General features: G+C 34.5%; 1 non-coding gene across 1 annotated transcript; it reads right to left on the bottom strand.

Moving 5' to 3' along the window:
• Window positions 1-5,631: 5,631 nt before the first annotated feature.
• On the bottom strand, window positions 5,632-5,738 carry LOC128284642 (small nucleolar RNA R71). Its single transcript, XR_008275064.1, has one exon. It is a non-coding gene; the product is annotated as a small nucleolar RNA R71 (small nucleolar RNA).
• Window positions 5,739-18,052: the final 12,314 nt, after the last annotated feature.

An 18,052-nucleotide genomic window follows, 5' to 3' on the forward strand; every position in this document is an offset into this window, starting at 1 on the left:
CATCGGAAAAGTCGATCCGTTTGAAATAGTATTCGCTCAATCGACTAACGAACTTTCGGCTCTTAGATAGGTTGATACCTTGTGTGTATATGTTGATGAAGTGTGAAGTAAGTATGATTTTGAGAATGTGTATTAATAAAGTGATTCATTTAGCTATGTGAATGTAATACTTTAGTCAAAGCTGATTTCATTACTTGAGACTTACTAAGCATTAAAATGCTTACCCGCTGCTTTGGCTCTCTGTTTTATAGATTTTGCTCGTTAGCTATCGGATTCGGGATCATCGAAGTCGAAGTCATCCACACTATCAAAGCCCCTTTTGGTACAAATTTTGGTTGAACTTTGAAATGGCATGTATAGGACTACTCTTTCGCTTGTTGGTCATAGACCCTTTGATTTTGTATAAATTTGGATAGCCATGCGAAAATGGCTTATATACACTTTGGCATGGTATCATAATCATTTTGTATGTTGTTCATTAAGAGGTATGGAAATGTTTGGAAACGATTAGCCATTGGAATGGTAAATCATGATCATTCCTTGTGCCATGTATGCTAAAAGGGCTAGTTGAATCAAAGAAATTATGAAGTAGGTAAAGGTTACCTTGAAAACAGATGCTGACAGCAGCAGTGATGTGGATGTGAAAAATCACTAAAAATAGTAGGAATGGAATTAAATATTTAATAAATTATGTAAATGAACCTTGATGAATCTACTTTCATATGGAAGAAACGAAATGGTCATATGAGTTATATGTTAAGAGATATTAAAGTTCTCGTGAAACAGGGCCAGAACGGTTTCTGGATCCCCTGTTCCGAATTTGGAAATTCATTGTAAATTAACCAGAGATAATTAGGAGTCATGCCATATATTTATAGATTCCTATTTGAGTCTAGTTTCTATAGAAACAAGCGGCATCAGTATTGAAGCCCTGTACAGGGAGATATCTAAGTCGTAATGCGCCAAGGTCAGTGTAGTTGATCCCTATAACAGGGGAGAATTTAACTAATAAACTGTACTAATTGGCTCGACCAAAAATTCTAGAAAAAAATTTGTGGATGGACATATGAGTCTAATTTCAGGGAAAAATTACGAAACTAATTTTCGAGCTTTGAAACTCAAGATATGATTTTTAAGGCAACAGTGACGCAGTAACCAGCTTGTCTGGAAAATTTTAAATGGACTGTGAAAATGATTAAGTCAAGTTTGTGTGCACCTTGTGTTCGATTCCGGTAACGGACTCGGGTACGGGGTGTTACATCTTCAATTCTAGAACATATAGCACGTCACTAAGTGTTCTGACAACTCCATCAAACATCTTAACTTTAATTGTTCCAACACCTGTGATTTTACATGAAGCATTATTTCCCATCAAAATAACACCTTCAGACATTGTTTCGTAGGTTGTAAACCAATCTCGATTAGGACTCATGTGGAAGGTGTAGCCTGAATTAAGTATCCACTCTTCATTTACTTTAGAATTATTGACAGAAGCGACTAGAAGTTCACCATCACTGTAGTCTTCTACAACATCAGCTTCACTGAAATTTTCTGGTTGTTTTCCCTTTTGATTCGCAGCCTCCCTTTTAAAATTGTTCTGTAGCTTATAGCACTCAGATTAATGTGCCCTTTCTTCTTGCAGAAGTTACAAGTTTTACCTCTATTTCAAGACTTTGATCTACCCTTAGATTTACTGCCAGGATTCCATTCCTGTGTCCTTTCACGATTATCATCAGCATTCCTATCTTGTCTCCCATGAACAATGAGACTCTCTCCTTAAGAGTCAGGTTTAACCACAAGATGTTTCATCTTATCATACGAGGTCAAAGAATCATAAACCTTATCAACTGTGAGAGACTCGCGGCTATCTAGAATTGTGTCTCTAAAGGTTGAATAAGACAAGGGCAACAAACAAAGTAAAATCAACCCTAAATCTTCCTTATCATACTAAACCTCCATGGCCTCCAAGTTTGAGAGAATTTCTTTAAACATTGTTCAGTGTTTGTATACAGACGCACTTTCCTCCAAACGATGAGCATAAAGACGCTGCTTCATATGCAACTTGCTTGTTAGAGTTTTCGACATACATATTTGTTCTAGCCTCTTCCATAATGCAGCGGCGGTCTTCTATTTCATCACATCCTGCAAAATTTCGTTGGACAAATGTAGATGTAATTTTGTTAACATCTTTCGATCCTTATGCTTCTTCTCTTCATCTGTAAATATTGAAGGCATCTTATCTATCCCTAGCAGGGCATCCTCCAGATCCATCTGCGCAAGAACTGCTCGCATCTTAATCTACCACAACTCAAATCTGGTGTTGTGATCCAATAGCGGAATTTTATACTTCAAAGACACCATTACCATGATAGAGATGAAAAAACTCGAAAGCTCTGATACCAATTTGTGAAAAAAATAAAATAAAATAAAATAAAGAACACACAGATTTTTACGTGGAAACCCTTTCGGGAAAAAACCACGGGCAGAAGAGAAGAAGATTCACTATGTCGAATTCGAAAATTATTTACAAGAGGAATAGACTATGTCTATTTATAGGCTTGTAAAGCCATATTCTAGTAAGACTGAAACACCTTATTCTAATCAATATCAAATAGACGGTATTTAATAAGGTTTAAAAAACCTTATTCTAAAAATAAAATAAAAGAAGTGTAATTATATATGGATTCTTCTTTTATTTTATTTTACCACTGTATTTTATTTAAATAAGGATTCGGGTCACTTAATTCTAACAGTGCTAATAATCAGAAAGCAAACTAATGTCCTTTAATGGCATGCCACCGATATCCTAATAGTTCTAAATTTTGTTTACTTGGGCATTAAAAACCGAATTTAGTACAATTTCTCATAATAAATGTCTCAAAAAATATTCAACATTTTCCCTATTTCACAATTTAGTCATTAATAAATAAATTACATGTATAATACCTTTTTCACACATATATTTCTTTTCCAAAATCATTACTTAGTATTCAAACAATTATACCATTTCATATTCTTCGCTTATAATTTTTATACATAATTCATAATTTCACAAATTAATCATTTTTTAATATTTATATATATTTATTTTACATTTTATCATAAATAATTTCTATACTAAAATCATTAACATTTAAAGAAAATAAATTTAATTCCTTGTAGTACTTACAACAGAAGGGTTGAGATGATGTATTTTCTCTTCTTCTCACTCATTGGCCTTCTCTTTCCCTTTTTCTTCAATTTGATATTTTCCCCTCTGTTTTTTTTTTTTTTGTGTTCAATTTCATAGCAACATATAACCTTTATAATTTAAAACTAAAATCAAATAACTTTTCTATGCTAGATTATGAAAATAAACATGTACGGCATGGTAATTTCTTCATCTTTCCCTTAACTCCTTGAAAACCCAAACCCTTAAATCTTGTTTTTTCTCTCCTTTAACACACCTATGGGGGGTTCTCTCATGAGATTAAGATGTCCACTAACCATATTTTTAGTTTTTACAATAGAAATACTAAAGAAAAATGAAGGTTTTGAGCTTGGTTGGTTCAACAATGAAGGAAGGACACAAAGGGAAATAAAAGAAAAGTTTGATAATGATAAACCATAATATATACATATTTTTACCCCATGCTTGGCAAATTTATAGATAATTTTTACTTGGTTTCATTGAATTCGATGCTACTAATCTTTTAAAATTCATGTTTTATACTTAGGTGAGCATAGGAAGGCGAAAAGAGCAAGAAACAGACCAAAAACGGACAAAATGGGCCTAATTCAGTGTTTCACATGGCCTAGGCAATGCCACATAGGTAATCCACACGCCCGTGTGTCATGGTCGTGTCAACATTAAAACAAGTCAGAATTACACACGGCCTGAGCACCTGCACACGGACGTGGCAGACGGTCGTGCCCCTGTTAGACCTAAGTCTAATTCTATTCGGAAAAGGCTAATTTTGGGCTAGTTTGGGCATTCCAAAGTCTACTTCAACACCATAGAAGAGGATTAAGGGGGGACAAGCAGAGTAGAAGGCAGAAGATACCTAAGGATAGCCATCGGAATCAGCTCGGAAGCAGGATCTACATCAAGACTGAAGATTTTCATCCAATTTCCTAGCAGTTCTTTGGGTTTCTTTATGTTTTGTTGTTTTCCAAATTTTGAGATCTTTTCCATTATTATGAACTAAACTCCCTAAATACCTAAGGGAGATGAAACCTAACACGGATCTTATTACTATTTGAATTATATGATAAATACTTGTTCTTATTCTTAATTATGAGTTTTATATTCTTATTTTAATATTCCAGGGTATTAATTTAGGTTTTGATGTGCTTATTCAAAGGAGCAAAAGTCCATGTTTAAGAGTAGATCCCCATAATTAAGCGGAGTTGCATGCAATCCTAGAAATAGGACGACCTAAATCTTCCGAATTAGAGTTAAATCTAATAAGGGAACTCATAAAGCGAGTTAATGCGACAATAGGGGTTTTAATTAGAAAGTGATTTCAATTAATCAACCTAGAGTCAGTTGTTTTTAGTCTTGAAAGAGATATTAACATAAATGAGAGATTTCTATGGATTAAGTCAAGTGAATAAATCGTCTAAGTCAGAAGTAATAAGTGAAGTCTAAGTGGATTTTTCCTTGGGTATTGTCTTCTCCATCAGTTTTCCAAAAGTATTTTCCAACTTTAATCTCTGTCATAATCCTAGTTAATTAAATAATTTGTTTTAGTTTAAAACCTCCCGTAATTCTTAGGCTAAATAATAAAAAGATAATAATTACTGGTACTTTTAGTCATTGTGGATACGATATTTCCGATCTTGCCATAACTATACTACCGTTCGATAGGTGCGCTTGCCTTAGTTGAATTTTTAGTTAGTTTAGCGACCATCAAGTTTTTGGCGCTGTTGCCTGGGACTAAGATATTAGGAGCATTTAATTTTTATTACTTTAGCCATTTTTAATTTTATTGCAATTTACTTTTTCTTTTTAGTTTAATTTTTCTTTTCTAATTTTTTTTTTGTTTGCTTCTGGCAGGTGTCTCTAGTTTATGACTAGGAGGAACCCGTCAAGACCTTTGCTTTTTGACAGTGAGATCGAGAGCACAGATCGTAGAAACCGATGAGAAATAAGGCGAAGCCTACTACATAGAGGAAGAGCAAGAGGACGATATCCATAATACAATCGAGGAGATGACTGACAATCAGAATAATCCGCTACCTCCTGTGGTTGCTGCAAATCCAGTAAATCAGAATCCTGCTCCTCGTACTATGTATGATTATGCTAAACCTAATTTAACAGGAACTGAATCGAGTATAGTTAGACCTGTTGTTGTTGCAAATAATTTTTAACTAAAACCTAACATGATTCAAATGATACAACAGTTTTTTCAGTTTGATAGTTTGCAGGATGAGGATCCAAACACTCATTTAGCTAATTTTCTGGAATTCTGTGACTTCTTTAAGATCAATGGCGTTTCTGACGATTCCATTCGCCTTCATTTGTTTCCCTTCTTATTGAGGAATAAGGCTAAACAATGGTTGAACTTGTTACCACGAGGGTCAATTACCACTTGGGAACAAATGACCGAAAAATATTTACTGAAATATTTTTCGCTAGCTAAAACAGCTAAATTGAGGAATGATATCTCTTCTTTTGTGCAGATGGATTTAGAAACACTTTATGATGCATAGGAGAGATACAAAGATTTATTGAGAAGGTGCCCTCACCATGGGTTACCCTTTTGGCTACATGTTCAAACTTTCCACAACGGTTTGAATCCTTCAACTAGATAAATTTTCGACGCAGCTACTGGTGGAACTATCAATAATAAGACACCTGAAGAGGCTTATGAGTTTATAGAGGAGATGTCACTGAACTATTATCAGTGGTAAGTCATGAGGACAAAGCCGACAAAAGCAGCTGGCATTTTTAATGTCGACTCGATTATCATGCTTTCAAATTTGGTAGAACTCTTGAATAAAAAGATTGATGGTTTATTTAATTCTAAACAGGTACATCCAGTAATGCAATGGAATGCAAGTGGAGGTGGAATGAGTAATCCAGAATATCTATCCTACGACCCCAACATGGAGAACGAGCAATTGAACTATATGGGTAATAATCCTCGGCCTTAAAATAATCCTTATAGTAACACTTACAATGAAGGTTGGAGGAATAACCCAAATTTCTCATGGGGAGGCCAAGGGAATCAGAGGCCACCACCCCCTCCAGGCTTCCAACAACAACCTTACCAGCAAGAGAAAAAGCTGAACCTTGAGGAGATGATGAAAAAGTTTATTTCAGTAGCGAAAACCCATTTTTAGAACACTGAAACTACACTTAAAAATCAGCAAGCATCAATTAAAGGGCTTGAGAATCAAATTAGACAGTTGGTTAAGATGATTTCAAAGAAACCACTAGGGAGTCTACCGAGTAACACCGAACCCAATCCAAAAGAGCATGTGAAAGCAGTTACATTAAGGAGTGGGAAAGAGTTAGCTGAATCTAAAAAGAAGCCACCACAAGAAGCTGACAGAAACGAAAAAGAAGAGGTAAAATCTGAAAATAATGAAAATCCAGTGCCGAGGGAATATAAACCACCATTCCCATATCTAGCAAAGTTAAAGAAAGACCGCATAGATGCACAATTTGGTAAATTTCTTGAACTCTTTAAACAGTTGCATATTAACTTACCTTTTGTTGAAGTTATTTCGTAGATGCCTACATATGCACAATTTTTGAAGGAGCTTCTAACAAATAAGAGAAATTTTGAAGAGTTGTCTATAGTAGAACTCAACGAGGAATGCTTGGCCATACTCCAAAATAAACTGCCAACCAAACTGAAAGATTCAAGAAGTTTTACTATTCCTTGCTTAATTGGTAGTTTAAATATTGAAAAGGCACTAGCTGATTTAGGCGCTAGCATTAATCTGATGCCTTACAAAATGTTCAAACAACTTGGTCTAGGGGAACCGAAACCCACTAGGATGAGTATTCAACTAGCTGATAGATCTGTTAAATACCCTAGAGGAATTATTGAAGATGTACTCGTAAAGGTAGATAAGTTCATATTCCTTGTTGATTTTGTTGTGCTTGACATGGATGAGGATGTTGAGGTACCTTTAATTTTAGGTCTCTCATTTTTGGCCACTGCTAAGGCTATTATTGATGTGGGTAACGGTAAACTTGTGCTTAGGGTAGGTGACGAAGAGACTATTTTTAAAATTTATGATGCCATGAGATTTTTTAGAGAACAAGATGACTCATGTTATTTTATTGATTCTATTGATCATGCTACTCAAGATTCTTTAAAGGAAATCATACATAAGGACACGTTGGAACTATGTCTTGCCCAAGGAGAGGAGGTAAATGACGATGATTCTACGATAGGAAAGACAAAAGCTGAGCTAAACTCTAATGAGCCTTCACTGAGACAGAAAAGTTATGAGGGTATTGAGGTAAATAATGAATTAAAATTAAAACCCTCTGTTGAAGAACCTCCTAAATTGGAATTGAAGCAACTACCAAATCACCTAGAACATGTTTTTCTTGGAAATAATTCCATATTACCAGTGATCATTGCTTCAGATTTACAGTCAACCGAAAATGATGAATTACTTCAAGTATTGAAGGAGCATAAAAGAGCTATAGCTTGGAAAATTTGTGACATAAGAGGGATCAGTCCTTCTTTTTGCACACATAAAATTTTAATAGAAGATGAATTTAAACCTTGCGTACAAGCTCAAAGACGGCTGAATCCTAACATGAAAGAAGTCGTAAAAGCTGAGATAATTAAACTCATATATGCTGGAATTATTTATCCTATTTCTGACAGTTCTTGGGTAAGTTATGTGCAGGTTGTTCCTAAGAAAAGAGGCATGACTGTTGTAGCCAATAAGAAGAATGAGTTAATTCCAACACGCACAGATATGAAGTTGAATGATGCCACAAGAAAAGATAACTTCCCTTTACCATTCATTGATCATATGTTGGAAAGATTATCTGGGCATATGTATTATTGCTTCCTAGATGGACTCTCTAGTTACTTCCAAATCCCAATAGCTCCTGAAGACTAAGAGAAAATGACATTCACATGTTCAACAACACGTTTGCTTATCGACGAATGCCTTTTGGATTATGTAATGCTCTTGCTAATTTTCAGCGATGCATGTTGGCCATTTTTGATAAACTCGTGGAAGACATTATAGAGGTATTTATGGATGACTTCTCGGTATTCGATAACTCTTTCCATAATTGCCTTAAAAATTTAAAACGAGTTCTAATGAGATGTGAGGAAACAAATCTTATGCTAAATTGGGAAAAATATCATTTCATGGTTCGTGAAGGGAATGTGTTAGGACACAAAATTTCTAGTAAGGGGATTAAGGTTGATAAAGAAAAAATTAAAACTATTGAGAAACTACCTCCCCCTAGCTCAGTCAAGGCTATTAGAAGTTTTTTAGGACATGCAGGATTTTACAGAAGATTCATTAAAGATTTTTCCAAAATGGCTAAGCCTTTAACAAATTTACTAGAAAAAGATATACCTTTCAATTTCAGTCAGGAATGTTTAAAAGCATTTAACACTCTTAAGGATAAATTAATTAATGCTTCAATTGTAGTTGCACCTGATTGGAATTTACCCTTTGAACTAACTGAGAGCTTAAACGTATCCTAGAAAAGACTATAGAGTCAAATAGGAAGGATTGGGCAAAGAAAATAGATGATGCTCTATGGGCTATAGAACTGCCTTTAAGACCCCCATAGGAACATCTCCTTATAGACTTGTTTATGGGAAAAGTTGTCATTTACTGTTTGAATTAGAACATAAAGCATTCTGCGCTATAAAATTTCTGAACTTTGATCCCAAACTTGCAGGTGAAAAGAGATTGATGCAGCTGAACGAGTTAGATGAATGGCGAGCTAATGCCTATGAGAACTCACGATTATACAAAGAAGTAATAAAACGCCGCCACGATGCTCGTTTAAAACAACGCAAGCAATTTGAAGTTGGAGATCTCGTCTTGTTATACAACTCAAGGCTAAAATTGTTTCCTGGAAAGCTTAAATCACGATGGTCAGGTCATTTCGTAGTCCAAACTATCTTTCCATATAGCACAGTAGAAGTAAGTCACCCAACTCAATGCACTTTCAAGGTAAATGGACATCGTCTTAAACTTTATAATGGTGAGAATTTTAAAGACAATGAAGAGGAGCTACGGCTCCATGAACCTACCTAAACATACTTACAAAGTAAAGTCGAGTTTAGACTCTAAATAAGAGCTTTTCAGGTGGTAACCTGAGTATTAACCCTACTAAGTAACTTAGTTTGTTTTTTCATTTGTTTTATAATTTAACTGCAGATATTTTTGGCACACACGGCCTAGCACACGAGCGTACTTTAGGCCGTGGAAGCACCACGGGTGGGACCACGGTTGTGTCCATGGCCGTGCTAAAACAGGACAAATATTTTTCCCAAGACAGGATGGCACAAGGGATAAGATAAATAGCCACAGCCGTACGATACGACCGTGTGCACCACACAGTTAAGGGACATGGGCGTATCCTAGACCGTGGTGAAATTGCACTTTAATTTCCCAAAAAAATTAACAGAGGCACGGTATTCTTTGAATCACCACGGCCGTACGATGCAGCCCTAGACGCCACACGGTCATGCATACGGACATGCTTATGGCTGTGTGGAAACTTGCACGAAGATTGAAACATTCAAACAAGTCGGGGTAAAACACGGGATGATGACACGGCCATGCTCGAAAGCCATGCCGAATCCTGATTACTAGACATGGGCGTATTGGACCTGCCACGGGCGTGGGAAAAACGAAGGAAGCACCACATAGTCATGCGATGTGGCAGTGTGGGTCACACGGCCTATATATACAAGCGTGTCCATGGGCCGTGTGCTATACTGACTTAAAACATCATACAATAAGCAGAAGTCATGAACACGGGCATCGTGTACCAAACACGGGTGTGGGAGAAGTGAATGAACATGTACAAGGCCACGCGATGCAGCCGTGTGCACCACACGGCCTAGAGACACAGGCGTGTTGAAGGGACCGTCTGCGACATTGACTAAGATTTCAAGAAAACACAGGCTAGGAATACATCATACGGGCGTGTGCCACGACCGTATGACCCAAAACGGGGCTTACACGATTGTGGCCCCCATTTATCCCCATCTCCTAACCCTAATTTTTCCCTCTTTCCTATTTAAACCCCTATCACTATTCATCATCTTCCCCACTATTCTCCTTCTCCTTCTCCACTCCGGCTACCATCTTCTGACGAACTTCCGGCGACCAACACTCCACCCTCCTCCAATTTTCTTTATCCTTTCTTTTCCTTTTCTCTTCTTTCCTCCTTCTCCCTCTCTTTTCTCTTTCTCCTTTCTACCTCTTTTTCCCCTCTCCCCCTAACTATCACACGCCGCCGTATGCCACCGCACCCCACCACCAACCACCACTCTCGGTTTCATCCCTTGCACCTTTAACTCCTCTTTACTACTCTACTCATTACTAATATTTTGTTTGTTACTATTATTATTTATTTATTTTTTATCACTACTTTATTTCATTCTTATTTGCCTGATTCCATGTTATTCTTTCTACTACTTTATTGACATTGTGATTCTTGCTTAGTTACAGTTTATTCATTTTATGTTTACGAAAATTTTGGATATTTGCAAAGTGCTGCATAAATTTTAAGGTCATCTGCCTTGTTAAGTTGATTCGTATCTTTTTATACATATTTAGTACTCAACTAGTTAGTTTTCCACTAGCCATTATAATTCTACTTATCTTGTCCGCCTGATTAAGTTGCATTTAGAAGTTTGTTCTTATTCGCTTGGTTGCTATGTTAATTATGTGATTACTTTCACAGGAAATTATGACGAACCCAAAAGGCAAGAAAATTGCGGCTCCCGCCTCTAAAAAACGGAAAGGAAACACATCTTCCTCAGGTCCCACCACTGAGATACGACATTCATTCCTCCAATTTCCACTAGGGCCCCAAGAGGAATTGGTTCAGATTCTTCGTGCCCAACCCCTGGGTGTGGGCCGTTGCATCGATTGGGCCGCATTAGAGCGGGTCCACCTAGCTGATTTGGTTCGGGCCCTACTCGCCACCGTTTCGTAGGATCGCTTCTTTGATATCATCGAGCTGACGTATTTAGAGTTCACATTGGAACTCGGCGCGACTTTCTAGTTACAGACAGTGATGGCGGAGTACGATAACCCAGGAACAGTCCAATTCTGCCTTAGGGGTCTAGTACGGCAATTGAGTGTCCCATAATTTGGAGCTGACTTGGGAATCTATACAGACGAGTTTATGGAGGCTGAAAATTTTCCCCACCTCCACTGCCACATCCATCATTCACCTTCATCTTGTTGGATAGACCTCATGCCTGCCACAGGCATCTATGACCCCAGCAGTTCAAAGGCATCGGCTCTAGCTCTATCTTTGCGCTATATTCACGCCCTTTTGGCACACACATTAAAGGAGAGGCGAGAGAGCACTGGCGTCGTCAACACTCACGATGCATACTTCCCCTAGAGCATGAGGTAAGGCCATATTTTTGATCTTGAATACTTTGTCACCCTTGCCTTTCGCCATCAGACAGAACGACATTGGAAGGGAGTCATCAGCATTGGCCCATATGTGACTCGTCTAACGCGATATTTTGGGCTCCTGAATACAGTGGCGCAGTCCTCATCACTCACACTCATTAGCCAGATTTCCCCACAGGGCATCTAAAGTATGCTCCATATGAGGATGATAGAGCGTCGTCATGGGTTCGACCCTTCTCAATACCGACTAGCACGAGCTACCGAAGAGGATGACCCCGAGGATATTCCTGATGATATCCCTTCATTTTAGTAGGACCCACCTTCTCAGCCACCACCGAGTCACCGACCAGTTCATACGGCTGCTTCATTGTCTAACATTTCTGACCACCTTCATCGCTTTGAGCAATATTGCACTCAGTAATTCGACAGTATCGAGGCAACTCTACAGCAAATATACCAACATTTTCACATATCGCCTCCAACACCACCACCTCACGATCTACCTGTCGATGAGGACCTTTGAGTCCATTTATTTTTTAACTTTATTTTACCTTTTATTTTATTTTTATTTTTAGGTTTATTTCTATTTTATCTTTCATGCTTTTAAAAGACTTTTATTAGTATAATTTGAAATTTTCTTTATCTAGCTGTCTCTTTATGCCTAACTATAACAACTCCATCGATATAACTCCTTAAAACATTACTGGTGACATCGCAGTTTCAAAAGGTTCAGTCAGTTGGTGCTACTCAGGAATATACAAACAATCCTTCATGACTGCCATGACCTGCTCAACCACAACCATAGCCACCACGACCTCGACCACCACGATAACCTCTTCGCATGGTGCTGGGATTGTGGAAACCTAACCTCTACCACCACTGGAATATCCTACCCCATCTTTACCTCTGCCTAGTTACACGTTCAATACCTTTCTAATGTCTATAAATCAACTTTCGCGATTTTAATTACTACATCCGAATTCAGGGCAGTTTCACTCCTTCATCTCTTTTCTTATACTTATATTGTTATTATCTAACTTTGTACATTGAGGATAATGTACATCTTAGTGTGGGGAGGTTATTTATATGATCATCAGAAAATCCTTGAATTATATCTTATTCTCAAATAATTTTCTCATGTTACTATTAGTATAAATTTTGATTGGTTTATGATTTTTATTAATATATTTTAGATTAAAACATAGGTAATTGTGCATTGATTATTTAAACTTTATGATAATAGAGAATCAAACATGATAAGTTGACTTTTGAGAATTAAAATTACTAGGTTATTTCCTTGAATTGAGGTATTATCTTGAATTTTTGAATTTATAGGATTGACATTAAATACCCATAATTTTTGTGAGATTTTGATCCTTTTAGAGCATATATCTTTCTTGCTTACTTATTTTATTGGTTATGAGTGTGTCAATATTGATTTGTTATTCTAGAACTTGCTTCGATTATGCATGTCAAGACCACACCTTTGATTTGAGATACTGATATGATAAAGGCACTTAGGTTTTAACCCACTTACGCCATAAAAAGCCTACCCACATATTTGACCCTTAGTTACCCCCTTGAGCCTTAATCATTGTTTCTTGATTTTCCCCTTAATGCTAAACCATAATGTAACCCTTTTTGATTCATTAAGAATTTTTTCCTCTTTATTGACTCCCTTTTTTATTGAGACTTGATTTAATTAGTTACCAAACTATTTTCGTTCGTTTCAGTTGTTGAATTTTTCCGTATTATGTATTCTCCATTCTTATTCTTATTCTTACAAAAAAACCGTACATTTACAATTATTTATTGTTATAAAAAGCTTGATTAAGTAAAGTTATTATATTGAGAAAAAAAAAAGCTCACATCATTTGCTTTGGATAGTTTGAATTCTAGCACTTTCTTGTAATTCAACAATTAGCTTCATTCTTCTAAGTTTGGTAATTTATTTAAGTTAATCTCGATTCTAACCTCCTCTTTCACCTTTATCCAAGCCCCATTACAACCCTGTTAAAGACCTTTTGATCTGTGTATCAACTCATTTATAGTGGTGGAGATGGGATTTTCATACAAGCCTATAATAATAACCTTTCATGTTTGGCTATTGAGTGCTTAATTATGGAATCTTAAACACTTTGAGTGCTTTGAGTGAATCATTAGTGAGGATGTCAACCTTGTTAATTTGGAATAAAAGGTAATTACTTAGATAAATGGGGATACCTATAATTTTATGATTGAAATACTCAACTTGGATTATTTGAAACTTTAATGTTCTTTTAGTTGAATTCTCAATGTATGATTACTTGTGGATTACCTCGAAACATAATTTACGAAAATTATAAGTTGAAAAGAATTTACTTTAATTGTGAGTTGAGGATTTTGCTTAAGGACAAGCAATTGCTTAAGTGTGGGGATATTTGATAAACCATAATATATACATATTTTTACCCCATGCTTGGCATATTTATGGATGATTTTTACTTGGTTTCATTGAATTCGATGCTACTAATCCTTTAAAATTCATGTTTTATACTTAGGTGAGCGTAGGAAGGCGAAAAGAGCAAGAAACGGACCAAAAAAGGACAAAATGGGCCTAATTCAGCGTTTCACACGGCCTAGGCAATGCCACACTAGTAATCTACATGCCCGTGCCATGGTCGTGTCAACATTAAAACAAGTTAGAATTGCAAACAGCCTGAGCACTTGCACATGGGCGTGGCACACGGCCATGCCCCTGTTAGACCTAAGTCCAATTCTATTCAGACAACGCTAATTTTGGGCTATTTTGGGCATTCCAAAGTCTATTTAAACACCATAGAAGAGGATTAAGGGGGGACACGCAAAGTAGAAGGCAGAAGATACCTAAGGACAGCCATCAGAATTAGCTCGGAAGCAGAATCTACATCAAGACTGAAGATCTCCATCCAATTTCCTAGAAGTTCTTTGGGTTTCTTTATGTTTTGTTGTTTTCCAAATTTTGATATATTTTCCATTATAATGAACTAAACTCCCTAAATACCTAAGGGAGATGAAACATAAGACGGATCTTATTACTATTTGAATTATATGATAAACACTTGTTCTTATTCTTAATTGTGAGTTTTATATTCTTGTTTTAATATTCCAAGGTATTAATTCAGGTTTTGATGTGCTTATTTAGAGGAGCAAAAGTCCCTGTTTAAGAGTAGATCCCCATAATTAAGCAGAGTTGCATGCAATCCTAGAAATAGGACGACATAAATCTGCCGGATTAGAATCAAATCTAATAAAGGAAGCCATAAAATGAGTTAATGCGACAATAGGGGTTTTAATTAGAAAGAGATTTCAATTAATCAACCTAGAGTCAGTTGTTTTTCGTCTCGAAAGAGATATTAACCTAAATCAGGGATTTCTACGGATTAAGTCAAGTGAATAAATCCTCTAATTTAGAAGTAATAAGTGAAGTCTAGGTGGATTCTTCCTTGGGTATTGTCTTCTCCATTAGTTTTCCAAAAGTATTTTCCAACTTTAATCTCTGTCGTAATCCTAGTTAATTAAATAATTAGTTTTAGTTTAAAACCTCCCTTAATTCTTAGGCTAGATAATAAAAAGATAATAATTACTAGTACTTTTAGTCCTTGTGGATACGATATTTTCGGTCTCGCCATAACTATACTACTGTTCGATAGGTGCGCTTGCCTTAGTCAAATTTTTAGTTAGTTTAGCGACCATCAGATGGAAACTTGGGGAATGATTGACGGTGAGCTTGTTGAAAAGATGAAAATTTTCATATTTTCTCCCACTTTCTACACCATTCCATAAAATATATATAATCTTTTTTATTTAAAAGTTCAAATTGCTAATAAGTCCTTAAGTTATCCATCTTTTCACTTTAGCCCTAATCATTATGTCCAAAAAGTATCTACTTGGAAAATTACTGTCTTATCCTTCTTCATCTTTTATAATTCCTAGGATGACTCATACTTTACTTTGGTTAAATTTCTTCTTAATCCTTCATTCCTTTCCACCACTACTATGTAACTCTTAACTTTTTTATTTTTCCTACTTTGGCCACAACAAATTCTCTATTCTTTCGATTAAATCATGCTATATGTGAATGGCTAGACTATAGTTAAGCTAAAGTAGAGTGAATGAATGGGTTGAAATGGTAAGTTTAGCATGAAGTCATGAATGGTGCTTTGGAAATGAATGTAAGTCATTTAAAAAGTGTGTTAGTAGCTTGAGCATCTAGCTAAGGTAATGAATTGTTTAAGTCTTTGAATTGTGGTGTCATCGATGGCATATTGGTTAGGCCTCAGGTTGATTATTTGACATGCTTTTGAATATTTTGAAATGTATTTTTAAGCCTTGAAATCATGAATTATTGAGTATGTTTAGGTACCTAAACATTTAGGAGCGAAAAAAACATGATGTTGGCTGATTTTTTATGCACACGACCTGGGGCACAGGCTGCCCCACAGCCATGTGGCACACACGTGAAAGAATTGAATCAATTGTAGCAACACATCATGAGCATATAAAAAATGTAAAAGCAAACTGAAAGCAAATAAATAAATAAAAAGCAATCTGGAAGCAAATTAAAAAAAGGCGGATTTGATTAATTTAATACGATTGAATAGAGAAAATCAACAACGGAGAGAATCTTACAGTTGTTTTTCATTTTAATATGAAACAAAGAGAATTGAATTGAATTTTTATTTATCTAATTATTGGTATTTTCATTTTAATGGGCGCAAAATGCGCTTAAAAATTGGGCTTTTGATGGCATTTTTCGTTGGCCCGAGTAAAACTGATTCCTTTCTTTTTGTAAGCCAGCCGTTATTTTGTTGAACCCTCACGAACAAAATGCCGTTAAAGTTCACTTTTGTTGTGGTGATCTCTTATTAAATTGCCTTTAGTATTAAACTTTTAAGTCTCAGCTTTTATATATTTTTATAAACTACGATGAATTCTATTTTATTACCATTTATATATTAATAAATATATAATGTTAAAATAAATTTTAAAAATTATAATTATAATAATTTATGAAAAATGACTGCATCAACAACTATAATTTTAAAATTATAATTATAATCATAATCATAATTAATAGACTAATAAATAAATATCTAGAATAAATATAATCATTATAATTTTAAAATATGACATTTTCTATTTCGCTATTCAAAATATGAAAGATTTTTATTTTTAATTAGATTTTAATTTTATTTGAAAAACAGATGAAACTGATTAAAATAATAAAAATAAAGAGTTAATTAAAATTTTAGATTACACCTATAATATTGGATGATTTAAGGAATGCATGTTGTTGAGATTGCACTCTATATTTTAACATATTACACTATTTGAAAATATTAAATTAAGGGATGACCACAATATTGAGAATCCAAATAATGTAATATTATTCTAAAATATAACATTATAAGTGGAATGTTATAATTGACGAACAAAATGCAACCTAAAAATCATTTTGTGTAATACTGGTCTCTTTTAATAATTTTTCTATCATGTCAAAATAAATAAATAATTATTAATATGTAATTTGCCACTTGAACTTATCTAAAAGTATTTAGTTGGTACCTATTTTTCTGGACCTAGTTGGTACTTAAACTTGTATTCCCTCATACACTTTGGTACTTCCACACTAACACCATTAGTTTATGTTGACATGGCACTAACAAGAAATCACATAGTGACACATGATAAACTCTCATTATAGCATATCATAGACATAAATAAAATAAATCTTTAAAATATATAAATTAATAAAATATATATATACTTTTAGATCTAAGAGTGAAACTAGATCCATTTCATATTTACTTTTATTAACTTATATGTTTTAATTCTTTTACAAAATATCATTTTATAATATTATTCTGAAATTGAAAATATATAAAATAAAACTATAATTAATAAAAATATAAAAATTATTTAATGAACTTGGACAAATATGATTATCTAGATTCAAATAAAGGTAGACAAATATTTGTTTGGGTCCATTCTAGATGTGTTTTAGTAATTTTATATATTTTCTTTTTTATAAATATTATTTTGAAAAGTATATAAAAATTATAATTTATAATTTATAAATTTATATGATTTTATAAATTTACTAAAAAGCATAGTTTGAATGAAATTGAACAAATGGTTGTTTAAATTCATTTGAATATGACAATTTGTTTAGGTTTATTCTTGATGTGAATTTTTTACTCTTTTGTTAACTTATATATTCTTAATTTTATATATTTTATAATTTCAAAATAATAATATAAGTAACCTAATATTTATAAAAAAATTAAATATATATAAAATTGTTAGAAATAACACAACTAGAATGAATCTTGACAAATGATAATTCAAGTTCATTCTTGATGTGAAAAAATATATTTTTTACTAATTTAAATATTTTTAAATATTATTTATTTATGACTATTACATATCATAATGATAAGTT

This window comes from Gossypium arboreum, chromosome 11 (assembly GCF_025698485.1).
Source record: "Gossypium arboreum isolate Shixiya-1 chromosome 11, ASM2569848v2, whole genome shotgun sequence".
Classification (NCBI taxonomy): domain Eukaryota; kingdom Viridiplantae; phylum Streptophyta; class Magnoliopsida; order Malvales; family Malvaceae; genus Gossypium; species Gossypium arboreum.